The 20,460-nt window shown below is 43.3% G+C and overlaps 1 protein-coding gene across 1 annotated transcript in view; it reads right to left on the reverse strand.

Annotated features, from left to right (window-relative positions):
• Nucleotides 1-1,604: 1,604 nt before the first annotated feature.
• CNKSR2 (connector enhancer of kinase suppressor of Ras 2) overlaps nt 1,605-20,460 on the reverse strand; it is a 418,082-nt gene continuing 399,226 nt past the window's right edge. Inside the window, exon 22 of the mRNA XM_070944037.1 lies at nt 1,605-2,144. The gene's annotated coding sequence lies outside the window, so the exon portion shown is untranslated. The remainder of the gene's footprint in view (nt 2,145-20,460) is intronic.

Raw genomic sequence — 20,460 nt, forward strand, 5'->3', positions numbered from 1 at the left:
TAATAATGGCAACTAATGAATTTCATATTGCAACTAAGACTGGAATTGGAATTGGAAAATTTTGGTTTGCAGGGAAGTCTATTTTTACAAAAATGGCACCCAAAATGCTTAGCCTCAAATGGATCATGTCTAAATGTGATCAATTTGTTCCTGTTTTAAATACCATGGAATTAATCATTTATTTTGATAAAACTGTACATTAAATTTGTGCTCACAAAAATTAATAGAAACTGATGTTGTTTTTGTTTAAAAAAACACCACCTAAACTAGTCTAGTAATGTTGCATGTAAACTATAAGGATTGTAATAAAGTTCCCACTGGTCCTTCTACGATATACAGCCTTTTAAAATGCATATTAAATTGCTAGGATTTTCTTACATCTATGTTGTGAATGGATATGCAAATTTTGTATATGGATTCACTTATGAAAAAAAATTACAATTCACTATTCTAAAGAAAATGAAATATTATATAAATAACTATATATTTTATTGGTATCAACATAATGTAATACTATACATGGACCTGACAGAAATAAAACATTTCAAAATACATTTTAGATTTTTCTGCCCATAGTATTGTACAAAATATCAACAATTAGCACTGACATTACAGAATACCTTCAGCCCAAAAAAGAGAGAAAAAACAATATCCAATCATAGAGTTACAGGCAAACAATGATTCATAGGATACTGTGTACAATAATGCTAGACCATTCTCCAGCCTTATACCTTTTTGATATGTTGAACTTCAATTAACATAATTTCTAGTCAGCATGATACTTGGACAACTTGGCTAGTGATAATAAGAGTTTGAAATCCAATATATTTGGAGAATAGATAAGGAATCTTTTGATAAACTCATCTTAAACCTTTAAACAGGCATTTAGATAAAAGATTGCCTGCAAATCTGTCTCTAATTAGAGAGTAAACTGGCTAAATTAGAGAGCATTTCATGTAGTTGATGCAAAGTAGCACCACTTGCATTAAAGTCCTACAGTGTAAGGTGATATAAAGTTATCTGCACAGTTTGAAATATTTTATGGTGATCCTTCATAAATAGGAATCTGTGCATCATTTGTAAACTGATCCAGACTTCTAAATAACCTTATTTGAAAGCAAGAGTTAAGCAAGAAGTAACAGTGATAGGTCTGTTTATTTATAATTGGATCTATTCCAATCTTGAGTAATGTAAAGTTTTAAAATTGAAATGTGCACATGTATATCACTAGTATCTGCATATTTCCTTCTTCAGGCTCATCTCTGTTTCTCAATTTTGCAGGAAGGAATTTCTTAGCAAAAAAACCTATGATTCTTTTCTTTTCTTTTCTTTTCTTTTCTTTTCTTTTCTTTTCTTTTCTTTTCTTTTCTTTTCTTTTCTTTCTTTCCCTCCCTCCCTCCCTTCCTTTCTTCCGTTTATCTTAGGTCTGTTGCATGTATAACTTTAGACCAAACCTTAATGAAAATAAAAGCATTTGATTCCAAGAAAATACAGTAGAAACACAGTGCACTTACAGCTGATTTTGACAGGATGCATTTAATTAGTATTATACAACAATTATTTTCCTTCACTAATGTGGAAAAGAATATTAGTGTTTTCCACTTTAGGCAGAAGTCCATTTTCAAAAGAGGAGCTTAATTGCATTTGATCCCTCTTTCCTTGAAGAATGCAGAACACAGCTGAGTAACACCTCCAATGACCCTCTTTCCCCTTCTATTTTCCCCACACTGAAGGCTGAATTTTGTGTAACTATATTCCATGTAGCCTGGATCTGATATTGGGCCTAGTTCCTCTGTACAAAGAGGAATTTTGACGTATATTTGAAAATAAAATCAATACAACTGGTAACAGGCTTGCCCCTTTCCTGGAGGCCCCTTACCCAGGCATTTGGTTGTCTATATTTTAAAGTCAGTTCTTGTTTATAAACATCAAAGTTATTCAAGAAGAATTGATTGGCTTCTTGAATGCAGGATATTAGAGGTTGCTTGCAAGAGGCTGAAGATGATCTCCGTCGTGCCAATTCTCTCCGATATAAATTCTCTAACCAATACTTTATCAATCTCTGTGTCCAATCGATTCAGTGCCAAGAGAAGTGGATCCAAGTTGGCATGGAGAGGTTCTATCAACTCTAGCAGTGCTTTAGCCTAATACAATAAAGCAGTGATACAATATGATGAAAGAATTGTGATGGCTCATTCTTATATTAGTACTGCATTATAATCATGCAATCCTAATTAAACAAAAGAGAAAGGATATGTGACAAGATTGCTCCACATGGCTTTAGCTCCACAGAGCTAAATTCTTTTGTATTAGCATGCAAACATACTTAAGTAATAAAATCATGGCATATTTTTGAAATAGATTTTAAAAAATTCTGCCACGAGGAAAAAAAAACTAGCTGGACATAGATTTATATTTTCAATTTGCAGTAGCACTATTAATCAACAACTAGCACCAAATTAAATTAAGTAACAAATATATATTTATACAAAATATATTTACATATTTAATTTTAACTAAAATTAATTTTTAAGAATTGCGTATTGTCCACAATACTCAACAAATACATTATGTTATATATGCTGAACAACATAATGAAAATAAAGTAAGAATAAAGCTGCAGGTTTTGAGTTTGGCTAGTCTAAAGAAAAGAAGAATGAGGGGTGACATGATAGCAGTATTCCAGTATTTGAGGGGCTGCCACAAAGAAAAGGGAGTCAAATTATTCTCCAAAGCAGCGGAAGGCAGGACAAGAAACAATGGTTGGAAACAATGCTTGGAAACTAATCAAAGAGAGAAGCAATCTGAAATTAAGGAGAAACTTCCTAACAGTGAGGACAATTAACCAGTGGAACAGCTTGCCTTCAGAAATTGTGAGCACTCCATCACTGGAGGCTTTTAAGAAGAAATTAAACTTAGGCTCAGGCTCAGGCTCAGGCTCAACCCATCCAAGACTGAGTGGCTGTGGTTTCCGACGTCCCGATATAGTCAGCTGGTGCCATTGCTGACTATTGGGGGCGAACCAACTTGGGCGTCCTCCTGGATTCACGGCTGTCTCTAGAAGAGCACTTGACGGCCGTGACCGGGAGGATTTTTCATCAGGTTCGCCTGATCCGCCAGTTGCGTCCCTTTCTAGATCGGGACTCCCTACACACGGTCACTCATGCCCTCGTCACCTCTCGTCTGGACTATTGTAATGCTCTCTACATGGGGTTCCCCTTGAGGTGCACTCGGAGGCTCCAACTGGCGCAGAGTGCAGCTGCGCGGGTGGTTATGGGAGCAATGTGGAGCTCCCATGTAACACCTCTCCTGCGCGAGCTGCAGTGGCTCCCGGTGGTCTTCCGAGTGCACTTCAAGGTTCTGGTTACCACCTTTAAAGCGCTCCATGGCTTAGGACCTGGTTATCTACGGGACCGCCTGCTACCACCAATAGCCTCCCACCGGCCAGTACGCTCCCATAGAGAGGGGCTCCTCCGGGTGCCGTCGGCCAAACAATGTCGACTGGCGGCCCCTAGGGGGAGAGCCTTCTCTGTGGGGGCACCTACGATCTGGAACGAGCTCCCCCCGGAGATACGGAGGATCCCGGATCTGCGCACCTTCCGCCGCGCGCTTAAAACGTTTTTATTTCATCAAGCTGGCCTGGCCTAAATCTTCTCCCTTTTAAAATTTTTTAAATTCAAATTTTAAACACTAATTTTAATTTGTTTAATTATGGGATATTTTTAAAATTTAGCCAAATTGTTTAATCTGTTTTAATCTATTTTAAATTTTTTATTTCTGTTTTAACTTTTGGCTGTTCACCGCCCTGAGTCCTTCGGGAGAAGGGCGGTATAGAAATCTAATAAAATAAAATAAATAAATAAATAAATAAACAGTCACTGTCTAATCTCTTCTTAAAAAGAATAGGTTCTCCTGCTTGAGCAGGGGGCTGGACTAGAAGACCTCCAAGGTCCCTCCCAGCTCTGTTCTGTTCTGTTCTGTTCTGTTCTGTTCTGTTCTGTTCTATTTCTTTGAGTCAGTAAGGATTTCTGATGATTTCATGACATATCGGTATTACTTTTTAGCTGCAACATGGAAATGGTTTGCTATTGCCTCTTCTAGGATGTTTCTCCAACTTAAAGTACACCTTACATCAAGGGTGAAATTCAGCAGGTTCTAACAGGTTCTGGAGAACCGCTAGCGGAAATTTTGAGTAGTTCAGTGAACTGGCAAATACCACCTCTGGCTGGCCCCAGAGTGGGGTGGGGATGGACATTTTGCAATATCCTTCCCCTGGAGTGGGGTGGAAATGGAGATTTTGCAGTATCCTTCCCCTACCACGCCCACCAAGCTACGCCCACAGAACCGGTAGGGAAAAATTTTGAATTTCACCCCTGCCTTACATGGTGTATGGGTAGTCCTAGACTTACAACCACAATTAAGTGCAAAATTTCTGTTTTTAAGTGAGACATTTGTTAAATGAGTTTTGTCCATTTTATGACCTTTTTTGTCACAGTTGTTAAGCGAATCACTGCAATTGATAATTTAGTAATCCGGTTGTTAAATGAATCTGGATTCTCCATTTACTTTGCTTGTCAAAAGGTTGCAGAAGGTGATCACATTACCTTGGAACACAGCAATGGTCATTAAGTATGAACCAGTTGCCAAGCACCTGAATTTTGATCACATGATCAGGAGGATGCTACAAAAGTTGAAACTGAAAAATGGTTATAAGTCACTTTTTGATCCATAAGTGTGGATCAAGGAACAACAGAACTATCTTTGTCTTCTTTGAAGATGGAAGTTTTCAGTTTTCAGTTCAGCTTCTTGGATGAGAAGTGAAATGTCTTCAAGGAAAATAAAGGAAGTCCAGTTGCCTCTTGAAAAAGCACCTTTGGGTCAATGTCACTTAACTTTGTGTCCAAGGGGGATCAGAACTCACCATATCTTGGTTTCTAGCCTAATGCTTTAATCACTACACCAAATTGGCTCTCAGAGTACTGATAGAGAATTGCTAAAACTTCAACATATAACATATTTATAGAATCATAAATTTATAGGGCTGGAAAGGACCTTGGATCTTTTCCAGTCCAACCCTCTGCTGTCCAATCTTTTCTTGAAGACCTCCAGCAATGAAGCACCTACAACTCTGGCAGGTTAGCTGTTGTTCTTACTGTCAAGAAATATGTCCTTACTTCCAGATTTGATCTCACTTTAACAAGCTTCCACTCTTTGCTTCTTGCCTTGCCCTCAGGTGTTCAGGTCAACCCCCTCCTCCCTATGACTGCCCCTCAAGTACTGTTCTGACCTAGGCTTCCTGATATAGTAAAAAGCACACAATTAGTCCCCAAACCCCTTTTTTAAATTTTAAAGGCTGTGAATTCCTTTCATTCACAGCACATGCTGAATCACCAAAGGTTTATAAATAGTCCAACAGAAGACTGCCACAGTCCTTTGGATAAGGCTGGTAAACACCCACCTTTATCTTCTTTGACATGCTGCCAAAGACCTAATTGGCAATTATCTTGGCAAGGCGACACAGAAACACAGAGTCAAAAATGGAGCTTCAAAGTACAAACCGACACCATCCACAACATTGCTTCCTGCAAAGGCCCATGTGCCTTTCTTTTCCTTTATGTCTTATAGGAGGGGCCAATCATCTCCAAGCCTTACTCCCGAGTTGTCCCTTTTGTTTTAACTGTTCTTGCCTTCTGGCAGCTCTGCACATGCACGCACTAGAAACAGGCTCCCCCTTTTCCTCTGCCTCTCTGATGTCCGACTCTGGAGGCTCCGATGTCCGCACATAACTCCCAGATGGTCCTGGCCCCATCTCTGCCTCCAACGCAGAGCCTTTGTCTGAGCCTTCCCCAGACTCCAGGACTGGCCCATGTTCCTCCCAGCCTCCTCACTGTCTGACTCTGCTGCCAGGTCTGCAGGCTGCTGGCGGACCACAACAAGTACTAGAAGATAGCTATCATATCATCCATAGTCCTTTTCTTCGTAAGACTAGACAGTTCCTTAACCAGTCATTATATGGCTCAGCCGTAAGACCTCTTATCATCTCAGACTTCCGGTTTGATGTCGCGGCGAGACAGCTGGGAAAATAGCGGGCTCTGCGGAGCCCCACAAAAAACCCGACTGCCGAACTGCTACCGATGGGTCTTCGGACCAGAACCGTCCTGCAGGGATGGGGTAGGAAGAGAGGCACCTCGGATGACCAAGAGGAACAGGCAAGTTCCTCAGAGGTTGGAGGGAACTCTCTGTGAGTCAGCGGTGGGGGGCGGCAGCCATGGTGGCTGCCATGAAGCTGGGACAAACCGAACTAAGAGATGAGCAGGAGGAGAGACGGAAAGAATGAAGCTCTTTGAAGCTGGGTGAGTGACACCAACCTAGGCTTGTAATAACGCAAGAGCAATGATTGGTACTTGTAAGATCCCTAGCCTTAAAACAGCGGCTGTGGATTAGAGGGGCATAGAAGATTTTGAAAAATAACTTCAAGAGGGAAAGATCTGCTAGGAAACTTATTTTGGGATAGATTCAATTGGAACAATTAAACATTGAGGCATGCTGAAAAGACTGGAAATTTTTTTAAACTAGACTTGGACTAGAAAAGGTATGGATTCAACATTCAGCACTTTTAAAATTCAAGAGAAAAAGAGAGTCAAATTGGACTGTTAAATAAATGCAACAAAATGGATACTGGCGTGACTAAGGGAAAGTGTGGATTGCACCTTCTACTTCAAAAAAGAGACACTGTAACCTGTAGGTTGTTTTGGGATACTTTGAAATTACAAGTAATAGCTGTGGGACTTTGGTGCTGGAGGCTTTTTCTTTGTCTACAGACGGCTTTGTCGGTGGAAAGAGAGAGGAAATACAACGGAACTTTTATAACTGTTACTAATTGGCGCAGGAACAAAAGAAAATGGTGCAGGAACAAAAGAAGGAAAATTGATGTACTTTGTATTGAATAAGAAGTAACAAAAAGAATTAAAATGACACATGGAGAATTAAATTTGAGAATAATTTGAAATGGAACATATATTGACAGACAAGGAAATGAAGAAATAAAATATACACGGTTGGGAAAAAAGAATATAAAATAGTTTGATTAAAAATGAAAATGTAATGTTTAGAAGAATATTAATTATAAAAAGGAGGTGTTTATAGATGTATAAGGTTGGAAAATATGACAATGTGATTAAAATAGAAAAATTAAGTAAAGATGGATAGTATTGATAATATGAATATGAGAAGAATCCAATAAATTTTTATTGATTTACATGGGGATGTGTTTGATATAAGAATTAAGTCTCAATGTTAAATTGCAGATAAAGCTGAGAATGATAATATGATTAAATATGAATAATTAATGTATACATGGAAGATAAAATAAAATAGGGCATTACACAGAGATAAACAGTAAAATTAAGAATATGTTTAATGAATATGCTGGAAACAGCCAAAAGATATATGAATATGCTGGGAATCAGCCAAAATAATGGATGGAGATGTTTCTTTCTTTTTTTTTTTTTCCCCTCTCTTTGGGTGTGATAGTAAAATAGAGAAAATATGCTGGGAAACAGCCAAATAATATGAATACGCTGGGAAAAAAGCCAAAACAATAAATGATGATGCTGGGAAACAGCCAAAAGAAGATGATTAAGAGACAAGTAGTTAAAATAAATATGACTTAAGCTGGAATTGATGGTGATAATAATATGAGAATGTTGGGATTAGTACTAAATGATAAGATTGTAGTATTAAATGATAAGATTGTAATAATGGAATGACTGTGTAAAACGAAGAATGTAATGTGCGATAAGTTTAAGAAATATAGGTGTAAACTAAAGAGATTAGGATTTAAAGATTTAATGTAATGGGTCTTAGATATGGGTATATAGATAGAATTCAGGGTAATAAATAATTAATAATAATTAAATATAATAAATATAATAATAATAATAATAATAATAATAATAATAATAATAATAATAATAAAATATTAAGTTGTGTTATTTGGAAATTAAGATTTGTGGTGATATAAGAGAAAGGTAACTGTTTAGATTAAGATATTATAATTTGGGGAAAAAAAATTTGTTTTTGTTTTTATTTTAAAAAGATGTTATGGTGGAGATTTGGGAAAAGCTTGATAAAGAGGGAGAAGCGATTGTACCTATACATGACCGGATCAAAGCTTCATTCTTAAAAGATGTATTTTATGTTTATGTTTTAAAAAATAATTTCAAAAATTTCAAAAAAAAAAAAAAAAGAAGACGACCCCTTATCATCTCTTTTCTGCACTCTTTCTAAGGTCTCAGAATCTGTTTTTTTTTTTTTTTGTGGCAAGCAGAACTGGACACAATCTAAGTGTGGCTTTACTAATGTGGTGTAGAGCAATACTATCACTTCTTGTGATCGTTATTCTACTGTTGATGCAGCTTAGAGCCAGTGGTGGGATTCAGCTAGTTCGATCTGATTTGGGCGAACTGGTTGTTAAAATTCTGTGTCATCCCACCCTGCCCAGTCACTCCTCATCTTGTCCGCTCGCCCGGCATAGCTGCTGCTGCTGTCCGTCTGGCTCCCTCACTTGCCTCGACCACATGGTCTCTGAGGGCCAGCCAGCTTTCCTGCCTTCAGCTGCATCCCACATGGCACTCTCTATGTGGTCGATCTGAACTGCCCTGATCTGCCTAGCAGCCTGGGTGAGCCTGCAAGCATCAAGGTCCAAATCCCAGCCTAGCTGCTTCCCACGTGGCCCAGCCAGCTTGCCTGCCTCTGAACCTCACCCTCTTGCCTGCCTTTGCCGCAGCCTACCATGCCGGCCACACGGCCCAGTTGATCTCTGTGCCTCACCCATTCTGCTCACCGCAGCTGCCTGCAAAGGTAAGACACTCAGCTGAAGGGCCACCTCGGGGTGGACATGGCGAGGCTCAGCTGCCTTTTGGGCCTGGCTCTTACCATCCTTTTGCCCACATGCCGCCCGCTCGCCCTTCACCTCGGGTCAGGGGACACAGCAGTCCCTGGCTCTGGCTTTTCCTGGGGCCTCCGCCCACATGCCACCCGCTTGCCCTTCACCACTTCCCCCCCACACTGCCCTGCTTGCTCCTGCAAATTTCCACCGTGGTATCACCCTTTGCCAAATCAGCTTGCTTACCTCTGCCGCATTTCCCCTCCTTCAGAGGCCCCTTACTCACTCTTCCTACTTTGTCCCCATCACCACCTCTTTCTTTATCCTGTGACCTTACTTTCCTCCCACAGCTGATGGCAGAGGGGAAGGCGAGCCAGGGCTGACCTGTCACCGCTCAGGTCCCCACCATCCTACATCTCCCCCCACCTGTATTCTCTGCAGCTACTGGGACTTGTCTGCCGGGGGGGTGAGGGTGACCAGGGAGTATGACGCCCACATCACCCCTCTGTCTGCTGCCCCTCCCTCTCCTGCCTGCCAGCCTGCATGCTTCGGTCGAGCGTGGGCCGCCGCTGTGAGAATGGTGTGAACCCCATGGGCTGGAAGGTAATGCTGATGGCGGGGAAGAAAGATACACTCTGGGCTTGCAGCACTCAGCCAAAGGGCTGCCTCAGTGGAGGGGGGAATACGGTGAGGCTCGGCTGCCTTTTGTGCCCAGCTTCAGCTTCTGCGTGGCCTTCAAAGTGAGAGGCCTGAGAGAAAATACCTCCCCAGAGGATCGCCCACTTACCCATCAACCAGCTGGGCTGGCCTGGAAGCAGCATGTCCCCTTGTCACAGGCTGGATGCAGGACCTGAGGTGGAATGGAGGTCGAGCAGGTGGCAGCCCATAGCAGGCCCAAAAAGCAGTCAAGCCTCGCCAAAGCAACTTCCTTCCCCACCATCAGCCTTACCTTCCAGTCCATGGGGCTCGCACGCTTCTCACAGTTGCAGTCCGTGCTCGGCCAAAGTGCTCAGCCCGGGGAGGGAGGGGCAGCTGGTGGAGGGGTGATGCAGGCAGCTCCCTGGTCCCCTCTGCACTCCTGGCAGGCGAGCCCCAGCAGGTGCAGAGAATCCAGGCAGGGGACAAGATGCAGGCTGGCAGGGAGTCGAGCAGCGATGGCTCAGCCCTGGCTGGCTTGCCTTCCCCTCTGCCACCAGCCATGGGCAGGAGGAAGGTAAGGTCACAGCCAGTCGGGAAAGCTGAACTGCTGCCTAGCCCAGAGCTGCCGGCGGGGTGGGCAAGGCCACAGCGCACGCTTCGCTTGATGTTCCCAGCCCTTTGTTTAAAAATCTCCCCAAAAGAGGGAGGGGAGGAAGTCCTCACCCACTGGGGATTGCCATTCAGGGTGGGGAAGCTGCAGGGGCCTGACTGGGAGCCGCACTGATCAGCTGGGACTGGGGCGCTACAAATGGACCGGCCGAGCCGAGCAGCTGGGAAGCTGAATGAACCAGCCGATGATTATGTGTGCCATTCAGTTTTTCTGCCCAGAAGAATATCCAAGGCAGGGAAAGAAAAAAAGAAAAAAAGGAAGAAGGAATTAAAAACAGGAACAGAGAAATAATATTTCCCCAATTGTTGGCAGCTTGAGCAACTTTGGGAAAATGGGAAAATTCCTGCTTTCTCTGTCAGTGAGAGTCAACTCCATTCAAAACTCAAGAAAGAAAAACCCCAACTCCATGTTTGTAGAGAAAGGTACTTTTACTGAGCATGAACTGAATGCAACAAAAGGAAAGCAAGATTGGAGGCAATAGGCGCGAAAATTACATAATGAAAGTATTCCCAAATCCCTCCCCCCAAGGACCCTGGCTGAATGTCCAATCCCTAGCCCCCTAAGGCATCATATGAGGTGCATCTTCAGATGGTCCCATTCCTCCAGTATGCCAGAACGGTTGGCAGAAGAGACGTTAGTCGTAGGAAAGAAAACAAAATAAAATGGACAGGGTAGATACCTCCCAAACTTAAGGAAATAGAGAAAATATATATAGAGTAACACAATTAAGGCTTATCAGGGTATTTGGAATGGAATAATTGTAAACGGTTTGGAGCTCTGACATTTTGCTCATTCATCCATTCAGATTGAGAGGAGGGGAAATGTTTCCAAGCCACCGAATACTATGTTTTCTAGAATCAATGATCTCTTGAACCTCAAAATGTTGCTCTCCTTCGATGAGGAGGGGAACTGGAGTGGGGGTTTGATCTGGACGAATCAAGGAGGTATGTTCAGGTTTCAGTAAACTAACATGAGACACTGGGTGGATCCTCTGGAGGGTTTTTGTTAGTTCCAACTGTACCGTGACTGGGTTTACAATTCGTACAATAGGAATACTTAGGCCCAAGTTTTTTTGACTTTTGGGTTGTTTATAGGTACTTAGTATCCCCTACTTAGTAATCCTTTGACATAGCTCTTTTCTTATCAGCTTATTTCATATGGGCTCGGTGACCCTTGTCTAACGCCTTATGAGTTACGGGCCAGGTAAACTGAAGCCGCTCAATCCAGTCCACGAAGGAAGGGATTTGAGGTTTGTCCTGTGGTAGTTCTGGAATAGGTAAAAAGTCCTGCCCCGACACCACCTTGAATGGGGTAAAACCAGTACTACTGTGTATGGAATTATTATAGGTGACTTCTGCAAACGGCAGTAAGTCTGCCCAGTTATCTTGCGGGTAATTTACATAGCATCTGAGATATCATTCTAATACCGAGTTAGTCCTTTCACAAGCCCCATTTCTCTGAGGATGGTGGGAGGAGCCTTGGGTGGAGCCTAGCAACCTCAGGAATTCCCTCCAGAAGTGGGAGGTGAACTGAACCCCTCTGTCTGAAATTATTCATTCTGGAATGCCGTGTAACCTATACACATGTTGAATGAACAGTTTAGCCAACATTTTGCTGAGGGAATCTTGGGACATGGTACAAAGTGCACCTGTTTGGAGAACAAGTCCGTAATCACCCAAATGACTGTATTTCCACTATTTTCAGGTAGTTTGACAATAAAATCCATGGATATCTCTTTCCAAGGAGCTCCAGGCCTGGCAACGTTCTGAAGTAACCCAGATGGCTTCCCAAGCGGCCTCTTTGCCAAAGCACATATATGCAGCTAGCAATGTATGCCTCTATGTCCTTCTTTAGGAAGGGCCACCAGAATTGTCGTTAACTAAGTGTAATGTCTTCACGAACTCAAAATGCCCAGCAACTTTTGCATCATGGGATTGTTGTAACACAGCTCCCCACATACAACTTGGCCCCCCCACATACAACTTGGCCCTCCCCACATACAACTTGGCCCCCACCCATGTGAGACCATCAGGAAGTGTACACTCGTTGGAATGGGATATGAACTACTCATCAGTTTTTAGCGCTTCCTTTAACTGCTCGTTTAAGTCGGTGGATAGGTTCAGGTCCCGTTTTGCCTGGGCTCTAGTGGCAACAGGAGCAGCTAGCTATTTTGAAGGGATAACTGGTCAGATTACTTCCGGCTGTGCATTATTGTATTGAGGCAATGTCAAGAGAGCATCTGCCATAAAGTTCTTTCCTCCAGGGAGGTAGCGCAGAAAAAAATTAAAGTGATTAAAGTGTTCTGCCCAACGGACTTGTTTGGGTGACAACTTCGGGGCCTTTTTAGGGCTTCTAGATTCTTATGATCTGTCCACACCTCAAAAGGGTGTTTTGCCCCTTCGAGGAATTGGAGAAATGGCAACTTTGGGAAAGTAACTACAAATTAACAATGGCAACAGCCTATAAAGAAAACTTGTATAAGATGTTTTATAGATGGCATATGCCAACAGAAAGATTAGCTAAGATGTTTAAAGATAAATCAGCTAAGTGTTAGAAATGTTATCAGTTGCCGGGATCATACTATCATATATGGTGGTTGTGTAAAGAAGCAAAACAATATTGGGTAAAAATGCAAACATGGTTAGAGGGAATGTTGCAGCAACATATAGAGTTAAAACCAGAGATATTCTTATTGGGAATTTTATCAGAGAATTATAGTAAAGAAGATACTTATTTGATTATTCATATAATAACAGTGGCTAGATAAAATCCTGTTGGAAGGAGAAATTATAAAGAAAATTTTAGAAAGTGCAGAAATGAATAGATTAACATTGAGAATAAAAGATAAAGAGGAGTCGATGTATTTCAAGACATGGGATAAATTTTATGATTGGTTAGAAAGGAAATATGAATAAGGATATGGAGAGAAAATAGATAGAGAATAGATGGGAAAAAACAATTAGAAAATGATGTCAAGTAAAAGGAGAAAGGGGAGGGTGGAGGTAAAAGGAGGAAAAGTGAGATATTATAAAAATGTACGCAAATGATGAAATAAAAATAAATAATAATTGAATAAGAAATTGAAATGAGAATAAAGATAATTAGGAAATCAGGGCTGCTCGAATACCACTTTAGATTGAACTGAAAAGGGAAACAATAGGAGAGAGGGGAAGGAGTAGAGAGAGAGGAAGGGAGAAGAGAGGAGAGGAGAGGATAAAGAAGAAAGGAAAAAGGGGAGGAAGAAAAGGGAGGGGAAAGAGGAGCAGAGGAGAAGGTTAGAAGGAGGGAAGAAGAGGGGAGTGGGGGAAGAGAAAGGGAAGTAGGAAAGGGAAGGAGAGGAAGAATGAAGAAAATAGGAGGAGAAAGAGGAAGGAAGAGAAGGGGAGGAGAAGAAGAAAGGCTGGAGTAAAGGTAAAGGGTAAAAGAGCAGTCCTGAAAAAGTAAAAATTAAAAATGAAAGTTAAAAGAAAAGATGAATGAAAAATGATGGAAATGATTGTACATGTACATGTGTTTATGAGAAATAAAAATAAAAAACTTTTTTGAAAAAAAAAATTGCATAAACACCGCCTGGGCCCACTGCAGTCCAAAGGGGAGCACCCTAAACTGGAAACAACCCAGGGGGCAATTGAAGGCAGTTTTCCATTTGTCCCCTTCCTTAATTCGAATTCTGTAGTAAGCCTCAAGTCCAGCTTAGTGAAAATCTTCCCCTTGGCCAGGTGAGCTAACATGTCCTTCATAAGGGGCAGTGGGTAAATGTTTTCAACGCAAATGGCGTTCAGATTTTTATAGTCAACACATAAGTGAAGAGAGCCATCTTTTTTCTCCTGGAACAGTACTGGGGCGGCCACTCATGGCCTAGCTGATTGGATGAAGCCCCGTTTTAAGTTTTTATCAATAAAGTTCCGCAGCTCCTCCAGCTCACGAAGGGTCATGGAGTAAATTTTTGGTTTTGGAAGCTTCACCCCTGGGAGGATATCTATGGCACAGTCCATGGGCCAGTGAGGTGGGAGCACAACTGACACCCTCTCACTGAATGCCTCCCTGAGGTCCTAATATTCCTTAGGGATTTTCTCCTCCCCAGCAATGCGTTCACTCACCACCGCTGCCAACTCCTTCACAGTTTGGCCATGGAGAAAGGTTTTCCCCCTTCCTTCCCCTGCTGAGTGGAGCGGATGCGTAACAAGCCTTTCCTCCAATTCACCTGCAGATTCCATTTTTGGAGCCAGGGCAGTCCAAGCAAGAGGGGACATTCCATACTACTGACCCATCCAACTGGCAAAATGTGATGATGGGCACTTTCATTGTCTTTAGTCTCAGGCCCATTTTTTCCACCACCTCTGGGCTGATGACACACCTATTACACCCAGAGTCTAAGAGGGCTAGCATCTTCCCCTGGGCACACCAGATGATGGTACCCTTAGTTCTACTGGGATGGTCATGCCCCCCCCCATGCTGCCTTACCAGGGGGTCATTGTCGGTGTTGGTTTTGCTGTCCCCTGTTGTGGTTGGAGCTCCCAACTTTCCCAGTCCTGGAGGAGTGAACTCAATGATTTCCACCCCCTTCAAGGCTGTTTCTCGGTTCTTTGCTGGTAGCTCTCTTCCCTCCAGCAGGGGTGGGCTTGGAGCTGGGTCTGGAGAAACAATCTGCAGCCTGGTGTCCCTCCTTCCCACATTTGAAGCATACTGTGGACTTAGGCTTAGGAGCTGCCCCCCCCACCTCTGGCAACTCTGGGAGCCTCTTTCTGGGAAGAAGGGGAAGGCTTTTTCCAGATGTGGCCCTGCACAGTAGTGATCTCTGGCCAGGTCAATTTCCATGTTGGCTGTCAAGACATACCAGCATTGCAGGTCTCGGGGGGGGGGGGGCGTTGCGAGCAGCAGTCTTTGTAGACGTCCTCATTGAGGCCATCCTTATAACATTCCATCAGGGCCACCTGGGACCACCCCCTCATGTGGTGCACCAGCTCGCGAAACTCCTGGGTGTATTTGGCCACCAATCTCCGCCCTTGATTTATAGACTTCATCCTGATTCTAGCCTTTCGCTCAGCTAATGGGTCCTCAAAGCGCACTTGGAAGGCCGTCATAAACTGGTCATAATTCCTCAGCAGGGGGGAATCCTTGTTATAGAGACCCACCATCCAATCAGCTGCTATCCCCTCCAGTGCCATGGAAGTGTGCCACTTCCGATGTGAAATCCTCTCCATACTCTTGCATATGTTCCACACTTGGGTTAGGAAGAATCCCAAAGCCTTGGGATCTCCTCCGTATTTTACTGCTAGCTGAGGAACCTTTGGAATTCGTCGCCTCTGGAGGACTACCCCCCCCACAGGGGGGGGCCTGGGTTGCAGCTGACGCTTGAGCTCCAGCAACCTGCGCTAGCTCTGGCCTTGCTCTAGGCATCTCTTCTGACCATGCAGAGGCCTCTGCTTTCCCCCCTAAATGTTCAGCCTCCCCACATGCAGGCAATGCATAACTTTCATGTGCTTTCCGACTTTCAAAAGCTTCTTTCAAGAGATGCAGAGCCTGGGTCAGCAGGAGGTCTTTTTTATCCTCTTCCTGCCAGGCAGCCTCTCCACGCTGGCGTCTGGTAGCTGTTACCCCGGGAGGGATCTTCTCTGGAGCTTCCATCCTTCCCATGCCCAGCGACCATTTGGCTCTAACCGGCTTTTCTTCAAGCTGTAATTCAGACATCCACTCTGATGCTTCCCAGCTATGGCGGGACTGGGTGGGTGGGAGTGGACCCAGCAGCTCCCATGTCCTCCTGGTTGCTGCCTTGGTTAGACATTCTTTGCTCAGCCCCCATGGTAGAGTTTTCTCAGGGATGGCTGTTAAAGCAGATCTTGCTTAATGTCAGGTGTGCCTTCATTCAAAACTCAAGAAAGAAAAACCCCAACTCCATGTTTGTAGAGAAACGTACTTTTACTGAGCATGAACTGAATGCAACAAAAGGAAAGCAAGATCTGAGGCAATAGGCGTGAAAATTACATATTGAAATTATTCCCAAATCCCTCTCCCCCAAGGACCCTGGCTGAATGTCCAATCCCTAGCCTCCCAAGGCATCATGTGAGATGCATCTTCAGATGGTCCCATCCCTCTGGTATGCCAGAACGGTTGACCTTGATGGACTACCAGCAACTACATTCAGCTGCACCGAAGACGATGAGAAAATTCCCCCCTTTCACTCCCTTTCATGAGACATGTCCACCAGCTCACTTCCCCCTCCCAAATGCCTATACATCTCCCCCCCCATTACTATGGCAGCTGATAGCAAGCAAGCAACATAGAGGCTGACACACCTTTCAATTTGATCAGCTGGGAGGCTGTTCCCCCCCACTCTGCAGTCCGTTTTTAGCCTGGAGAGCTTCCTGCAAACTTCTGCAGCAACCACCATTCCCCCACTAACCTGCTTTCCAGCTCAGTTCTCTGGCATACAGGGCAACAAACGAAGACCATGTGACTACCACATTAAAAAAAACTTCAGTTAGACCTTCCAACTTCACAATATCTCTCCCCCCACACCGCCGGAGAAGTTGGACTGTCTGGCTGAAGTTTTTTTTTAAACTGGTAGTCCCATAGTCTTCTTTTGTTGCCCTGCAAGCAGGAGAATGGAGCTGGAAAGCAGGTTAGTGAGGAAATGGTGGTTGCTCTGGAGTGGTGTGGAAGTGGGGATTTTGCATTATGATTGCTCATAAGTAAATAGGAACCAGTAAAAAGGAATTGGAAAATCCTTATCTGTGGATCAGCGTTTCTCAGTCTTGGCAAGTTTAAGATGGGTGAACTTCATGCTGCCTGGGGAATTTTGGGAATTGAAGTCCATGCATCTTAAAGTTGCCAAAGTTGAGAAGCATGGGTCTACACTAGAGTTTAGGATTTTCCATTCCTATTTTATTTAGAGTTTGGTGCAATTAAATATATCAGTTATGGTTTCCTTAACAAATAGTAATTAAAGCAATATGAGCCATTCCTGGACTTTTTGTGAGAAACTGAAATTAAAAGTTGATCTGGCGCTTTGATGATTAGATATGGGATGATGGAAAGGGCTATTCTGCACCCCTCCCTCAAATGTTCTTTAAAATACAGAGTTTCCCAGCATTCATTCCTTTAGGAACCTCCAACATGCAAACTGTGGTTACTCATCCTAAAACAAATCCTCTTTATCTGGAGCTTCAAAATTTGCTGTTTGCTAGGAAGATGTGTAGCTAAAAGTCAGTCTACATTTAGTGTACATCTGACTATGGGAATATTTCTTCATAACCAAACAAGTGTTCACACCCCTTGCTCTCTGGGTCTGGAAGTCACAAAGAAAAGCCCACATTTTGTAATTAACCCCTGTGCCCTGTCTTGACTGGCAGAGTGCTGCAGGAGGCTGAATGCTGTCATGCCCCCTGCCCACGCCTACCCAGCCAGTCATTAGGGCACAGAACTGGTTGTTAAAAATTTTGCAGCCCACCACTGCTCCAAGGTACCTTCTGATTCTAAAGTCTCCAAAACAAGGGAATTTGCTTAAATTGAGTGTGTGTGTGTGTGTCTGTCTGTGTGTGTGTTTGTGTGTGTGTGTTTCTCAGGAATAATGGAATAACAGGGTTGAAAGGGACTTCTGAGGTCTTCTAGTCCAACCCCCTGCTCAGGCAGGAAAACTGAGGATGCCAAAATCTGAGTGGAGGGCCTGGGAAAGGTGCAAGAATAACAGAATAACACTTAGAAGGGACTTTGGGGGGCACCCTATATCATTTCAGAGAAATGGCTGTCCAATCTTTTCTTAAAAACCTCCAGTGATCAAGCACCCAGAATGTCTGGAGACAAGTAGTTCCACTGGTTAATTGTTCTCACTGTCAGGAAGCTTCTCCTTAGTTTTAGGTTGCTTCTCTCTTTGTTCAGGTTCCATCTATTGCTTCTTGTTTTGCCTTCTGCTTCTTTGGAAAATATATTGCCTCCCCTTCTTTGTGGCAGCCCCTCAAAAGCCTGTTTTGTGAACTGCCTATCACACTCTTGGGCAAAACATGTGAGCCATTTCCTCCTTTCAATGGCCCATGAAAGTATATCTATAGTACTTTATCTTATATTCAAATTATAAGTAATGGAAACAACCAGTGGTGGGATTCAGCCAGTTCGCATCACTTCGGGAGAACCGGTTGTTAACCCTCTGAGCAGTTTGGCAAACTGGTTGTTGGAGGAAATCATTAGGGCAGAGAACCGGTTGTTAAATTACTTGAATCCCACCACTGGAAACAACCAAATAAAGTTAAAAGAACAGAAGAAAGTTCCAATTGTTATGTTAAATGACAATTTTGCCTCATTTTTATTGCTGTTGTTAGCTGCTGTTTAGATGGTTTTGTGGTTTGAGTTTGAAAGTAAAAAGTAGGAGTAAAAATTGTCCATTCTCACAAATGCACCTGTTAAAAAATAAGATTTTTTTAAATACAGATATTGGATTCTTTTGACCTCCCCCAGGATCACATAGGCAACTGGATGGAAGGCTGAGTCAACCCTGATCCACTGAAAATCGAACTGCCGAACTGCAGGCAGCCAGCAGTCAGCAGTCAGCAGAAGTAGTCTGCAGTACTGCATTCTAACCACTGGCCACCATGGCTCTTACATTCATATATGTTGTAATGTTCAACAACTACTGTGTTTCCCTGAAAATACGACCTATCCCAAAAGCAAGCCCTATCCTGATTTTCACGCCTGCACCTAATATAAGCCCTTCCCCCAAAATAAGCCCTAATTAAGCCCTGCCCACTATTTGGTTGTAAGAGATGGGGAGAGGTGCAGGCGTATAAAAAAAAGCTAGGGTGAGGGTGGGGGGGTGGAGCTGTCCCACATGCTTACCTGCTTACCTTAGGACAGCCACAGCAAGGCCTCCCACGCCCTGACATATGTCACACAGCTACTTTACTTCTTCTGCAGCCGCTTGCGGCTGCTTGTGGCAGGATGCCAGATGGTGCATGGGGCTGGTGCTGCTGTTTGTGGCAGAACACCAAAACCCTTGTGGGGCCAGTGCCGTCGCTCGTAGAAGAACAAGACACCACAAGGCTCATTGTGCCAGTGCTGCCGCTCGTGGCAGAACGCTGCAAGCCTCAGCGCACTGGTGCCGCTGCTCATGGCAGAACACTGCAAGCCTTGATGCACCAGTGCCACTGCTTGTGTGCGCAATGGCACAGCACACTACGCAGCCTCCTCCTGCGAGCAGCGCCAATGGCGTGATGAGCTGTATGGCATCTAGCCATAAGCGGCTGCAAGCAGCCACAGAAGAAGTCGGGCAGCAGCATGACAGGTGGTGGGGCATTAGAGGTGTGGCTGTGGTGGTCCTAAGGTAAGTGGGTAAGACATCCCCCAAAGGTCCCAGTCTGGTCGAAGTGGGTTCTGGTTCAGGAGGGTGATGTAACCGCCCCACGGCTCATTGCCAGGTACCACCGTTGGTACCCAGACAAGCCGGGGTCTCTATCATCTTAAAGTGCTCACTATTGTTCCTATGTTTTAGACATCGTCTCCGGGTAGAGGGGGCTGCATGTCAGCCCCAGCCCTGTGACAGTACTTGGGGCTGCCATTTGTGTGGGTATCGCCATTCTGCTGCTGCACACTTTCGCCGACAACCCTTCCTGTGTGCCTGCTCTGCTGGGTCATCAGCCCCAAGGCATGCCTCTCACTTCGACCAGGAAATAAGACCTGGTGCTTATTTTGGAGCCGAAAAGAAAATAAGACCCAGTCTTATTCTCGGGGAAACATGGTAGCAAATGCCTGATATGATTTCTGTTTTACAAAAACTGGGGCTGCAGATGAATGTGTTTACAAGCTGTCTGTACTTTTCAAATTTATTTTTGTAAAGCTGTTTTTAATTATCTGTTTTTCTGGTTTGACAATTCAATTTATTCTAAAAGGGACATAAAACTGCATATGACACATAAAATTTGGTTAGAATTTTTAATTCTGATAATAAATCGGAAACTAAAAGAACTTTATATGAATTGAAATAAAAAGTTGGTAGGTGACAGCTGTTTACATTTAGAAATTATCTAAAAATCCCTATCAAACATTCTGCAAGAGCCTTATTTTAGATCCTTATTACTATACAAACTAGAAAGCTTCTAACTAAAGTTATTAAGAAAGCATCTGGATATCAAGCATATAATATGCTACAATTAGCACTGTAATTAGAGAAAATCAGAACTAGGGATTTTATTAGGATGCTAATTCTTCTTACAGGACTCAAGTAACAAAATTTCATGACATCCCCAGTGTAGTACATTATTTAAAGATAGAAACA

The sequence above is a fragment of the Pituophis catenifer genome, unplaced genomic scaffold, assembly GCF_029215685.1.
Source record: "Pituophis catenifer annectens isolate HBS135680 unplaced genomic scaffold, rPitCat1.0.hap2 SCAF_4, whole genome shotgun sequence".
NCBI classification, from domain to species: domain Eukaryota; kingdom Metazoa; phylum Chordata; class Lepidosauria; order Squamata; family Colubridae; genus Pituophis; species Pituophis catenifer.